This window comes from Arvicola amphibius, chromosome 5 (assembly GCF_903992535.2).
Source record: "Arvicola amphibius chromosome 5, mArvAmp1.2, whole genome shotgun sequence".
NCBI lineage: Eukaryota > Metazoa > Chordata > Mammalia > Rodentia > Cricetidae > Arvicola > Arvicola amphibius.
Window position 1 is genome coordinate 28,752,518 of NC_052051.1, and position 14,261 is coordinate 28,766,778.

Consider the following 14,261-nt stretch of genomic DNA (forward strand, 5'->3'; position numbering starts at 1 on the left):
AAGAACTCACAGAGTCTGAATCAACAACCAAGGCTCCTGCATTGTACCAAACTAGGCCCTTTGCATATATACAGTTGTAGCTTGATCTCTTTGTAGGACTACTGGCAATGGGAGCAGAGACTGTCTCTGGTGCTTTGGTTGGCCCTTGGGAATATATTCCTCATGTTTGACTTCATTGCCCAGCCTGAATACAGGGAGAGGTGCCTGGTCTTATGGCAGTTTCATATGCCATGCTTTGTGATATTTGTGGGAGGTCAGCCCTTTCTGAGTGAATACAGAGGACAGGTGTATGGAAGGGAGGAGGATTGGGAGAGGGAGTGGAAGGAAAGGAGGGAGGGGAGGCTGCAGTCAGGATGCAAAATAAATAAACAGACATGAATAAATAAGAAAATACGCATATTATCTCTTGGTGATCATGATAATCTAAATCCTTTAAGACTTATAATCTTGGTACTTGAATATGGCCTGTTTCTACTCCAATTCAGTTTACAATTTTTCTCTGGGAACTAAAGAATAATCCTGTCTGGAGTGAGGTGGTTCAAAGTAGGAAACATGCTTGTTGGACTGCCCTTACAGTGAATGCACATAACTGTCTCTACCAAGATTAGAGACCTGATATGCAGTTCTCTTACTTGGCTTGTAACATAAATTTCTTAAAATACTACTCTCAATTCTTCTTTTCTTTTTCCCAAAATGGAAATGTCTAAGCAAAATTTATTTTTGGTTATAAAACTAATACATGCCTACACTGCTCCTGTCAAAATCTGAGCATCTGACGGTGACGGTGCTAAACTCCTCATTGAAAATAAGTCCAACTCCTGCTGTCCCCTCAATCAGGAAAAAAAAATGTGCCTTCTCAAACCTCTGCTATGTTCTCACCTAAACCCACACATTCATCTGAACCTTTGTGTATATGTGAAAATTAACTTTCTGACCAATGTATACAACACCAAATTAAACATCTTTACAAAAAGTTGAGGTACGTGCTATGGTTTCAGTGCTTTCTGCCTCCCAAACTCATGCTGCACTTATTTATTTTTGTCTGAGTATTAAGGGGTAAGACCCTTATGAGGTGACTCAGACATTGAAGCTATTCCCTCACAAGCAGAAGTGATGCCATCATTGCCTTCTTTCCCTGTCCCTTCCGCTGTGTAAAGACAAAGCAGATGCTACTCCAGAAGACAAGGCATTCAAGGCTACATCACAGAATCAGAATTGCTATATAGGTTGGCACCTTGATGTTGTTCTGAACATAATTTCCTTACATACACTTTTGAGTAGAAAAATATAAGATAGAATGAAGTCTGTAAATAGGGTTCAAACAGCATAAAGGAAAACTTACCCAGCCCAACAGGCCACGAGGATGGCTTAGTGAACTGTGTGACTGGGTATTTCTAAAATCTACTTCCCAAAAATTCAAGGGTCTCATGAGCTTCAGTTGTAATTGCTTTGACAAGAAGCTCGAAGCCTTCAGTGTTTCCCATGGACCAGTCCCGCAGTCCAGACATCTCTGGACAGACTTTGCCTGTCGTCCTGGAAGATGACTATGGGGCTGAGCAGCAGGAGGGGTGTGGCCACAGGGAGCTCTCAGAAATGGGTCTGGAGTATTCCAGAAGGAGTGGAGCATCCCTGTCAAAGGAAACCCTGCATGCTGAAGGCACCTGGGTCACCCTCCTTCTGTCACCCAACCTTGAGAGATGAACAGGGTCACATCTGCATGTTAAAGGGCTCCTTCCTGAGCCAGGCATGTTCACCTACGCTGCTGAAACTCCTGCATCACTCTGGCCTGGGGTGCTGTACACCAACTCTCGCCTCCCCCTAGGATGGACTATTCCACGATGGTTTGTGAATATGAGTACTATGGACTCTGGACTGGCTCTTCTGACTGCCCTTCTATGTCCTAAACACTGCCTCATTCCTTAGCCCACATCTCTGCTCTGCTTGTCTGTAGAGATGGAGCAGGTGGGCAAGGGAAAGGGACCATTTAGTCTCTCCAGTCAAGCCTCCTGCAGCCCTGCTCTTCTGAAGCACACTCAGCCGGCTCTGCGTGAGACTCAGGGTAGGCCAGGTTGAATCTTGCACTGCCCTTAAAGTCAGAGGCCATGATGACCTAGTGGCTCGGGACTGTCCCCTTCTGAAGCTTTCCAGGCTACTCCCTATCTGCCCCTCCCCCATCATCCCTGGGAGTGGACAACTTCCCTAGTTATGAGTGTCCCTTCCTTCCCCTTGGGACACTTCACTTTTCCTTCAGGAAAGGCAAGTCCCCTCAGGCAGGATGCTCTCCACCCAGCAGGGCAAGGCCCAGAGAAGCCTCCACAGCGCTGACAGCTCTAGATTCGCTGGATGACTACAGTGAATGCATGGGAATGTGTCTCATCAGACTGGGAACATAATGGAGTCACAGAAGCAACTTTTGCTTGCACAGTGAAAGACCATTTCAGAGACTCATTGAGAGTTTCCAAAGGACTTAAAGCAGAGCAGATAAAATAGGGTTGCTTTGCATCCTGCTTCGAGGTGACCCTTACTATGTTGTGGACAGTAGCCCCTCTAACCACAATTTCACATATTCTAGTTTTCATTTTTTTTTTTTTTTTTTTTTTTTTTTTTTTTTTTTTTTTTTTTTTTTCTTCTCATGGTTTATTTTTTTTTATATTTAAAAATTTCCATCTCCTTCCCTCCTCCTCCCCCCTCCCTCCCCTCCTTCTCCCCTTTCTCTCCCCTCCTTCTCCCCCTTCCCTCCCCTCCCCTCCACCCATACCTCCCCTCCCTCCCTCTCAAGGCCAAGGAGCCATCAGGGTTCCCCACTCTATGCTAAGACCAAGGTCCTCCCAACTCCCCCCAGGTCCAGGAAGGTGATCGACCAAGCTGAGAAGGCTCCCACAGAGCCCGTCCATGAAGAAGAATCAGAGCCCAGAGCCATTGTCCTTTGCTTCTCAGTCAGCCCCCGCTGTTGGCCACACTCAGAGAGACGGGTTTGGTCGCATGATCCATCAGTCCCATTCCAACTGGAGTTGGTGATCTCCCATTAGTTCTGTCCCACCGTCTCCATGAGTGAACGCACCCCTCACATTCCTGACTTTCTTTCTCATGTTCTCTCTCCTTCTGCTCCTCATCGGGACCTTGGGAGCTCAGTCCAGTGCTCCAATGTGGGGCTCAGTCACCTTCCCCATCTGTGGCCAGCTGGAGGTTCCCTCACGGTCCTGACTTTCTTTCTCATGTTCTCTCTCCTTCTGCTCCTCATCAGGACCTTGGGAGCTCAGTCCGGTGCTCCAAGGTGGGGCTCTGTCATTTTCTTCATCTATCGTCAGGTGGAGGTTCTATGGTGATATGCAAGAAATTCATCAGTATGGCTATAGGAACTGGCCTTTTCAGGCTCCCTCTCCTCAGCTGCCCAAGGAACTAACTGGGGGCGTCTCCCTGGAAACCTGGGAACCCCTCTAGGGTCAAGTGTCTTGACAACCCTCAGGTAGCTCCTTAAATTCAGATATATGCTTCACTGCTCTCATATCCACCCTTCCTATATCCCAAGCACCCCATTCCTCCGAGCTCCCCCCGCTCTCCCCTTCACACTTTTCTCTCCCCATCTTCCCTTGGCCCAGTCTTGCCCAACCCTCAAGTTCCCAATTTTGCCTGGCGATCGTGTCTACTTCCAATATCCAGGAGGATTACTATATCTTTTTTGGGAGTTCACCTTCTTATTATCTTCTCAAGGATCCCAAACTTATAGGCTCGATGTCCTATAATCATGGCTAGAAACCGAATATGAGTGAGTACATCCCATGTTCATCTTTATGGGTCTGGGTTACCTCACTCAGAATAGTGTTTTCTATTTCCATCCATTTGCCTGCAAAATTCAAGATGTCATTGTTTTTTTACCGCTGAGTAGTATTCTAGCATGTATATATTCCACAGTTTCTTCATCCATTCTTCCACTGAAGGGCATCTAGGCTGTCTCCAGGATCTGGCTATTACAAATAATGCTGCTATGAACATAGATGAGCATATGCTTTTGTTGTATGATTGGGCATCTCTTGGGTAGATTCCCAATAGTGGAATTGCTGGGTCCTGGGGTAGGTTGATCCCGAATTTCCTGAGAAACCGCCACACTGCTTTCCAAAGTGGTTGCACAAGTTTGCATTCCCACCAGCAATGGATGAGTGTGCCCCTTACCCCACAACCTCTCCAGCAAAGGTTATTATTGGTGTTTTGGATTTTAGCCAATCTGACAGGTGTGAGATGATATCTCAAAGTTGTTTTGATTTGCATTTCCCTGATAGCTAGGGAGGTTGAGCATGACCTTAAGTGTCTTTTGGCCATTCGAACTTCTTCTGTTGAGAATTCTCTGTTCAGTTCATCGCCCCATTTTTTAATTGGGTTAATTGGCATTTTACCGTCTAGTCTCTTGAGTTCCTTATATATTTTAGAGATCAGACCTTTGTCAGTTGCAGGGTTGGTGAAGATCTTTTCCCAGTCAGTAGGCTGCCTTTGTGTCTTAGTGACAATGTCCTTTGCTTTACAGAAGCTGCTCAACTTCAGGAGGTCCCATTTATTCAATGTTGCCCTTAAAGTCTGTGCAGCTGGGGTTATGCATAGGAAACGGTTCCCTGTGCCCATTTGTTGTAGAGTACTTCCCACTTTCTCCTCTATCAATCTCAATGTGTTCAAATTAATATTGAGGTCTTTAATCCATTTGGACTTGAGTTTTGTGCATGGTGATAGATATGGATCTACTTTCATTCTTCTACAGGTTGACATCCAGTTATGCCAGCACCATTTGTTGAAGATGCCCTCTTTTTTCCATTGTGTACTTTTGGCTCCTTTATCAAAAATCAGGTGTTCATAGGTTTGTGGTTTAAGATCCGGGTCTTCTATACGATTCCATTGGTCAACTTCTCTGTTCTTATGCCAATACCAAGCCGTTTTCAATACTGTAGCTCTGTAATAGAGTTTGAAGTCAGGGATGGTAATGCCTCCAGAAGTACCTTTATTGTATAAGATTTTTTTGGCTATCCTGGGTTTCTTGTTTTTCCATATAAAGTTGATTATTGTCTTCTCAATCTCTGTGAAGAATTTTAATGGGACCTTGATTGGGATTGCATTGAATCTATAGATTGCTTTTGGTAGAATTGCCATTTTTACTATGTTGATCCTCCCAATCCACGAGCAGGGGAGATCCTTCCATTTTCTGGTATCCTCTTCAATTTCTTTCTTCAAAGACTTAAAGTTCTTGTCATATAAATCCTTCACTTCCTTGGTTAGCGATACTCCCAGATATCTTATGCTATTTGTGGCTATTGTGAAAGGTGATACTTCTCTGATTTCCCTCTCTGCTTCCTTATCCTTTGTGTATAGGAGGGCGACTGATTTTTTGGAGTTGATCTTGTATCCTGCCACGTTACTGAAGGAGTTTATCAGCTGTAGGAGTTCTTTGGTGGAGTTTTTGGGGTCGCTTATGTATACTATCATATCATCTGCAAATAATGAAAGTTTAACTTCTTCCTTTCCAAATTGGATCCCCTTGATTCCCTTATGTTGTCTTATTGCTATTGCTAGAACTTCAAGCACTATATTGAAGAGATAAGGAGAGAGTGGACAGCCTTGTCGTGTTCCTGAATTTAGTGGGATAGCCTTGAGTTTCTCTCCGTTTAATTTGATGTTAGCTGTCGGTTTGCTGTAAATAGCTTTTATTATATTTAGGAATGACCCTTGTATCCCTAATCTCTCCAAGACCTTTATCATAAAAGGGTGCTGAATTTTGTCAAATGCTTTTTCAGCATCTAATGAGATGACCATATGGTTTTTTTCCTTCAGTTTGTTTATATGATGGATTACATTAATAGATTTTCGTATGTTGAACCAGCCCTGCATCTCTGGGATGAAGCCTACTTGATCGTAATGGATAATTTTTCTAATGTGTTCTTGGATTCGGTTTGCCAGTATTTTATTGAGAATTTTTGCGTCCATGTTCATGAGTGAGATTGGCCTGTAATTCTCTTTCTTGGTTGAGTCTTTGTGTGGTTTAGGTATCAGGGTAACTGTAGCTTCATAGAAGGAATTTGGCAGTGACTCTTGTGTTTCTATATTATGGAATACCTTAAGGAGTATAGGTATTAGGTCTTCTTGGAAGTTCTGGTAGAATTCCGCATTGAAACCATCTGGTCCTGGGCTCTTTTTGGTAGGGAGGTTTCTGATAACAGTTTCTAATTCTTCGCGACTAACAGGACGATTTAGAGCATTTACCTGGTCCTGGTTTAACTTTGGTATATGGTATTTATCTAAAAAACTGTCCATTTCTTTTACATTTTCCAATTTTGTGGCATACAGGCTTTTGTAGTAAGATCTAATGATTTTCTGAATTTCCTCTGTGTCTGTGGTTATGTCCCCCTTTTCATTTCTGATCTTGTTAATTTGCGTGTTCTCCCTCTGCCGTTTGATTAGATTGGCTAAGGGTTTGTCAATCTTGTTGATTTTCTCCAAGAACCAGCTTCTTGTTTCATTGATTCTTTGGATTGTTTTCTGTGTTTCTATTTTGTTGATTTCTGCCCTCAGTTTGATTATTTCCAGTCTTCTACTTCTCCTAGGTGAGTCTGCTTCTTTTTTTTCCAGAGCTTTCAGGTGTGCTGTTAAGTCACCAATGAGTGCTTTCTCCGTTTTCTTTAAGTGGGCACTTAGTGCTATGAACTTTCCTCTTAGCACTGCTTTCATTGTGTCCCATAGGTTTGAGTATGTTGTGTCTTTGTTTTCATTAAATTCAAGAAAGACTTTAATTTCTTTCTTTATTTCTTCCTTGACCCAGGTGTGGGTCAGTAGTTGACTGTTCAGTTTCCATGAGTTTGTGGGCCTTCTGGGGGTAGCATTGTTGTTGAATTCTAATTTTAATCCATGGTGATCCGATAAGACACAGGTGGTTACTAATATTTTTTTGTAACTGTGGAAGTTTGCTTTGTTACCAAGTATATGGTCAATTTTCGAAAAGGTTCCATGAGCCGCAGAGAAGAAGGTATATTCTTTCCTATTTGGGTGGAATGTTCTATAGATGTCTGTTAAGTCCATTTGGTTCATTACCTCCATTAAGTCTTTCAATTCTCTGTTAGGTTTCTGTCTGATTGACCTGTCCATTGGTGAGAGAGGAGTGTTGAAGTCTCCAACTATTAGTGTGTGTGGTTTGATGGCTGCCTTGAGTTCTAGAAGTGTTTCTTTTACATAAGTGGGAGCTTTTATATTAGGGGCATAGATATTCAGGATTGAGACTTCATTCTGAAGGATTTTTCCTGTTATGAGTATAAAGTGTCCCTTTCCATCTCTTCTGATTGATTTTAGTTTGAAGTCAACTTTGTTGGAAATTAGTATGGCCACACCCGCTTGTTTCTTAGGGCCATTTGCTTGATAAACCTTTTCCCAACCCTTTACTCTGAGTAGGTGCCTGTCTTTGTGGTTGAGGTGTGTTTCTTGTAAACAGCAAAATGTTGGATTCTGTTTTCGTATCCAGTCTCTTAGCCTGTGCCTTTTTATAGGTGAATTGAGTCCATTGATATTAAGTGATATTAATGACCAGTGGTTGTTAACTTCAGTCATTTTTAGTAGTAGAGTTTGTGTGTTTCCCTTCTTCTAGTTGTGCTGGTGAAGGGTCGCTAGATGCCTGAGTTATTGTCGGCGTTGTTGGACTCCTTGGTTTGTGATTTTCCTTCTATTACTTTCTGCAAGGCTGGATTTGTGGCTGCGTATTGTTTAAATCTGTTTTTGTCCTGGAATATCTTGTTTTCTCCATCAATGGTGAATGCAAGCTTTGCTGGGTATAATAGTCTAGGCTTGCATCCATGTTCCCTAAGTGTCTGTAGCACATCTATCCAAGCTCTTCTGGCTTTCATGGTTTCCATTGAGAAATCAGGTGTAATTCTGATAGGTTTCCCTTTATATGTTACTTGACCTTTTTCCTTTGCAGCTCTTAATATCTGTTCTTTATTCTGTATGTTTTGTGTTTTGATTATTATATGGCGTGGGGATGCTTTCTTTTGATCCAGTCTATTTGGTGTTCTGTAGGCTTCTTGTACCTTCATAGGAACATCCTTCTTTAGGTTGGGGAAGTTTTCTTCTATAATTTTGTTGAATATGTTTTCTGGGCCTTTGAGTTGTAATTCTTCTCCTTCTTCTACCCCAATTATTCTTAGGTTTGGTCTTTTCATGGTGTCCCAGATTTCCTGAATGTTTTGTGTTAAGAATTTGTTAGATTTGTTTAGTTCTTTAATCTGTGAGTTTATTTCTTCTATAGTATCTTCAGAGTCCGAGATTCTTTCTTCCATCTCTTGTATTCGGTTGGAAATACTTGTCTCTGAAGTTTCTGTTCGTTTACTCAGAGTTTCCATTTCCAGTCGTCCCTCAGATTGTGTTTTCTTCAATACCTCCATTTCATTTATCAGGTCTTGTACTGTTTCCCTTACCTGTTTGATTGCTTTTTCTTGTTTTTCTTGTTTTTCTTGGGTATCTTTGAGAGATTTATTTATTTCGTCTACCTTTTTGTTTGTCATCTCCATTTCTTTATGGCAGTTTTTTACCTCCTGTTTAAGGTCCTCTATTATTTTTATAAAGTACTGTTTAATGTCGGTTTTTTTCTATATCTTCTGGGGTAGGGTGTTCAATTCTTGTTGTTTCGGGATGTCTGGCTTGTGGTGATGTCATGTTGCCTTTCATGTTGTTGGAGGAGCTCCTGCATTGGCGCCTGCCCATCTCTTCCTTCAAAAGGAGCGCGGAGGTGTTTGGTGTCCCCAAAGAATGATGGATCCTCCCCAAAGAATGATGGATCCTCCTGCAGACTGTCAGGTCCCCTTGCAGGCCAAGCAGCTCTCAGACAAAGGCCTACCTTGCTCCGGGCAGTCAAATGCAGGAGGGGACCTCCCACCGGCCTGGGTGCACTCAATTCCAGGTCCCCAGAGCCCAAACAGGCTGAGCTGTGGGATTTTGTGGCCCCAAAGACGGGAGGATGAGGCAGGGGGAGGGGGGGAGGATTCTGGGTGCAAGCTGGGAAGGGACAGGGAGAGAGAGGCAGTATCCGGGGAGAATAACCCCTGCAGGAAGAGCAGGAAGTGTGCTGGTGGCAGGGGGAGTTGTGGAGAGTCGGTGGTCCCTCACCGGGCAGCTGCCGCGGTTCGGGCACTCACTCCTCACTCACCCCAAAGAATGATGGATCCTTCTGCAGACTGTGAGGTCCCCTTGCAGGCCAAGCAGCTCTCAGACAAAGGCCTACCTTGCTCCGGGCAGTCAAATGAAGGAGGGGACCTCCCACCGGCCTGGGAGCACTCAATTCCAGGTCCCCAGAGCCCAAACAGGCTGAGCTGTGGGATTTTGTGGCCCCAAAGACGGGAGGATGAGGAAGGGGGAGGGGGGGAGGATTCTGGGTGCGAGCTGGGAAGGGACAGGGAGAGAGAGGCAGTATCCGGGGAGAATAACCCCTGCAGGAAGAGCAGGAAGTGTGCTGGTGGCAGGGGGAGTTGTGGAGAGTCGGTGGTCCCTCACCGGGCAGCTGCCGCGGTTCGGGCACTCACTCCTCACTCACCCCAAAGAACGATGGATCCTCCTGCAGACTTTCAGGTCCCCTTGCAGGCCAAGCAGCTCTCAGACAAAGGCCTACCTTGCTCCGGGCAGTCAAATGAAGGAGGGGACCTCCCACCGGCCTGGGTGCACTCAATTCCAGGTCCCCAGAGCCCAAACAGGCTGAGCTGTGGGATTTTGTGGCCCCAAAGACGGGAGGATGAGGAAGGGGGAGGGGGGGAGGATTCTGGGTGCAAGCTGGGAAGGGACAGGGAGAGAGAGGCGGTATCCGGGGAGAATAACCCCTGCAGGAAGAGCAGGAAGTGTGCTGGTGGCAGGGGGGGTTGTGGAGAGTCGGTGGTCCCTCTCCGGGCAGCTGCCGCGGTTCGGGCACTCACTCCTCACTCACCCCAAAGAACGATGGATCCTCCTGCAGATTTTCAGGTCCCCTTGCAGGCCAAGCAGCTCTCGGACAAAGGCCTACCTTGCTCCGGGCAGTCAAATCTTTCATTTTTTTTTTCATTGACATCCATGAAGCTTCCCCATTGCAGAAGCCTTCCAATAATCATGATGATTTAGTCCTTCCTTCTAAACCACTAAATCTTTTTCCCCTTGGTAATACTGGGCATATAACCCTGATCCTATTGCTAAACCATGCGTCCACTCTCTATGTGATTTCTGTTTTTCTTATATGTTTCTTTCATCTTGTTCCTAGGGAGTAGACTTCCTCTAGAGACTCCCAATGCTTAATCCCACCTTTTCTAAATTCTCCTTAGACTTTTTTTTCTGTATCTGCCTTATGTTTAATTTCTGTTCTTTCTTTCATTCTTTAACTGTGTGGTCCTAGCTAGTGCATCTGGTTCTCTTTAAATATGTTCTCCATACAGAGAATTAGGAAGAAAAAAACAGTTGTACACATAAAAACACTTAAGCAGACAGCCCAACCTAATAAACTAATAAGTAATAAAAAATGGGCAAGTTAAACTAAACAGGTATTTCATAAAATAAATGTGGTCAATGAAAATATGTTTTTAAAAAATGATTTCCCCTGTTGTGGGAGGGGCCGCTTGTTGGTTTCTGGCTGCTCAGCCTTGAAATAACCACACAGAAATAATTATTTAAAACATTCTTTGGCCCATTAGCTCTAGTTTCTTATTGGCTAACTCTTAAATATTAATTTAACTCATTTCTAGTAATCTGTGTATTGCCACGTGGCTGTGGCTTACTGGGTAAAGTTCCCAGTGTCTGTCTCCAGCTGGGCTACATGGCTTCTCTCTACTCTGCCCTTCTTTCTCCCAGCATTCAGTTTAGTTTTCCCCGCCAAGCTAAGTTCTGCCTTTCTATTGGTCCAAAGCAGTTTCTTTATTTACCAATGGTATTCACAGCATACAGAGGGGAATCCCACATCATTCCCTATTATTGAATGGGAGACGGGACTACAGCAACCAGAACAGTCAGTGGAAATGAACTCCTCTTGTTCATTTCATACAAAGGAAAAATCTTATTACAAGGGAGAAAGGTGGAGAGAAGTGGGAGAAGAGAGGAGAACGTAGACTGCAGGACAATCGGGTTAAGTGAGAAGTCCCTAAGAGTCAGTCAGCTGCTGTGACTAAGCCTGCTGTAATCAGCATCAGTTAAGGCAGCATCAAGCAGAGCATCTTCTTAGCAGCCTGTGTTATCCCATGCAAATGCTTTAAGGTGTGGGGAGGGGGTAGATTTTGAGAACATGGTTGAGCTGTTAGAAATGGTTAATGTTTGTTTAAGTTCTTACAGGCCATAGTGAGGGCTTGGGAGAAATTCTTTGTCACTATAGAAAACCAACCTTCTCTCGTGAGATAGCTCAGCAGTCAAAAGGCCATACTATTCTTGCAAAGGACCCAAGTTCTGTTCCAAGCATCCTCATCTAGTGACTCACAGATGCATGCAATCAACTCAAGGGCATCTGATGTCCTCTTCTAGATTCCAAGGGTACACTCAGGTGCACAGTCTCACACATAAGACACACACATGTACACACATTTTAAATAAGATAAGTAAATCGTATTTAAAAATAATTTAAGGGCTGGAGAGATGGCTCAGAGGTTAAAAGCATTGCCTGTTCCTTCAAAGGTCCTGAGTTCAATTCCCAGCAACCACATGGTGGCTCACAACCACCTATGATGAGGTCTGGTGCCCTCTTCTGGCCTGCAGTCATACACACAGACAGAATATTGTATACATAATAAATAAATAAATATTTAAAAAAATAATTTAAAGATAAGATAAATAAATCTTATTTAAAAATAAGATAAACCTTTAGAACTAGTCATTAAAAGAAGAAAGCATACACAAGCTGAGTATTTCTTATCCAAAATGCTCAGAACCAGGTGTTATGGATTTTGTGCTGTTAAGCTACTAGACTATTCATGCAGGCATTAATGAGAAATCCTAGGAATGGGGCTCAAGTCAAAAGACAGAACTCCTATGTACCTGTCCACACAACTTGAAGGGAGTATCATGCCATTTTTACACAATAACTTTGCAACATTTCACTTGACATTTGTGCACTTTTTCTGCATGAACCAAAGTTCTATGGTGTAGAGTTTCCCATTGATGGTGTCACTCTGGTCCTCAGAGAAATCTGAGTTCTGCAGCTCTACCTATGCCCAGCACATATAAGGGTCTGGGGTCACTGGAACTCACACACTTTGGAAAGCCACATGGGGTGTTTCCAAAGGCTAGAGCATACAAACTGTCCAGATATTTCAGAGAAGAGGGTTTATGTTCTAAACCACAAGGGCTAGATGACCAAAAGCAAAAGTGCCAGTTACACCCCAAACAAAAGTAATCTGTATCCTATGAACAGCATAATAAAGTTTAGAATTTCCATGTAGAACACAGAAAATAAGTTAGCTATCACAACAGTACAAATGAGTCTCACAGACAACACACACACACACACACACACACCTAAAAACACCTGACAGATACTCCCAGGAACAGGTAAAAATGCCTGCTAAGAGGAGCCCCAGCTGTAACAGGGGTGGGCTAACTGGAAAAACAACAGGAGCCAGAAATGTCCCTGGCTGATAAGGGACTGAAAGGTCAACATCTAACACATTGCTAAGTAGCACAATCAAAATCAGAGCACAGTACAGCTGGCAGCCAAAGCCTTGAAATGAAGGGAGACGGAGATTTGCCCAGTAAGTACAATATACAAAGCTTGTTCTGATCCTGGTTTTTATTTTTTTTTTCTTTTTTCTTTTTTTGGTTTTTCGAGACAGGGTTTCTCTGCAGCTTTTTTTTTAGAGCCTGTCCTGGAACTAGCTCTTGTAGACCAGGCTGGCCTCGAACTCACAGAGATCCGCCTGCCTCTGCCTCCCGAGTGCTGGGATTAAAGGCGTGCGCCACCACCGCCTGGCCTGATCCTGGTTTTTAAATAGAATACCTGTCAAAAGCATTTGTAAATCATGAGGACCAAGGAGCACTCACTGGGTCTGATATTTGGTGTTTGATACATGGCCATAGGCTTCTAGTATCACAGGAATGCAAGCTTACAATCTTACCTATCAGAATAGAAGCTGGAGGACAAAATATGGTATAATATTTGGGTTTTGCTTCAATGTTACTACAAGAGTCTGGGAGAAACTGAGGGCACGGGTCACTCTACACCAGTGACAGCTACATAAAAGCACATTTTCACTTTTGTCCTAGTTTTCCACAAGAGACGATATTTTACTTTATTCCTTCCATCTAATATAATGAAAACAGTATATGAGCACAGCATTGGGAAATAACGTCAAGAAAAATGTTTCTATGCATTGAGATCAGATCACCCCTCCTACCTAACTCCCCTGCAAGGATTTTTAAATTAAACTTGGATTTTGAAAAAGCCAGAGGACAAAACAAGACTTGGGATTGATTTCTATTTTAAGATAAAGCCTGCCTTGCTTCATCTTGTGAGGCGTGCAGCAGCGCGAGTGTGTGGGACAATGCCAGGGATTCCACCCCTGCCCTTCCTCCTTCTGGCCCTTGGGACCATCCCAAGGGAACAGGAGAGAATAGACTGTCACCCCTTCCCTGGAGGAAGACAGTTGTTAGCCTAGCATATCCCTGAGCTGGCTGGAAGCCTCCCTGGGGCTTCAACTAGAGCTGCAACTAAGGAAGTCTTCCTCCTGTCAACGCCCTGGAATTGTTATGGATGGACCTTAGCTCATCGCAGCCTCCACCCAGGCTTCCCTTGGTCTTGAAAAAGAGGCCCAAGGATACTATTAACTCTATAGATCTCCTCTCTGTGAATGTTGCTGCAGATTGGATCTTTCTACTATGTAATTTCCAGATGGAAATGTTTGTTAGCACGGACACTGCAGACCTGAGCCCTGGTGCAGCTATAAATATAGAACTCTGTTTATAGGTCTCTGACAGGGGCTCTGGGCCACGCTGTTTGGAAACAACAGTGTGAAGACTCCCGTGTACATTGACATATAGAGAACGTTGAGGAGAGCCAACTAAAGTGAAATAAAACACATGCTTACCTCTGAACATCTGGTAGCACATAGCAGTTTGTGGGGAATCATCACAGAACACCCTTCACATTGCCTTCTGAATCCTCCTAGGAAGATGCTGCCCAGAGGAAACCCTTGAAGCAGTGTTCTGAAGTAGGATATATACCAGGCTCAGCAGCTCTGTAGGCCCTTAAGATGCCATTTTGAGCCTACTTTGTGGAAAGTGGGACCATGAGACTCAATAGCCATTCA

General features: G+C 43.8%; 1 non-coding gene across 1 annotated transcript; it reads right to left on the reverse strand.

The window, feature by feature from the left end:
* Positions 1-418: 418 nt before the first annotated feature.
* Positions 419-629, reverse strand: LOC119815982. The gene has a single exon (XR_005285651.1). It is a non-coding gene; the product is annotated as a small nucleolar RNA U85 (small nucleolar RNA).
* Positions 630-14,261: the final 13,632 nt, after the last annotated feature.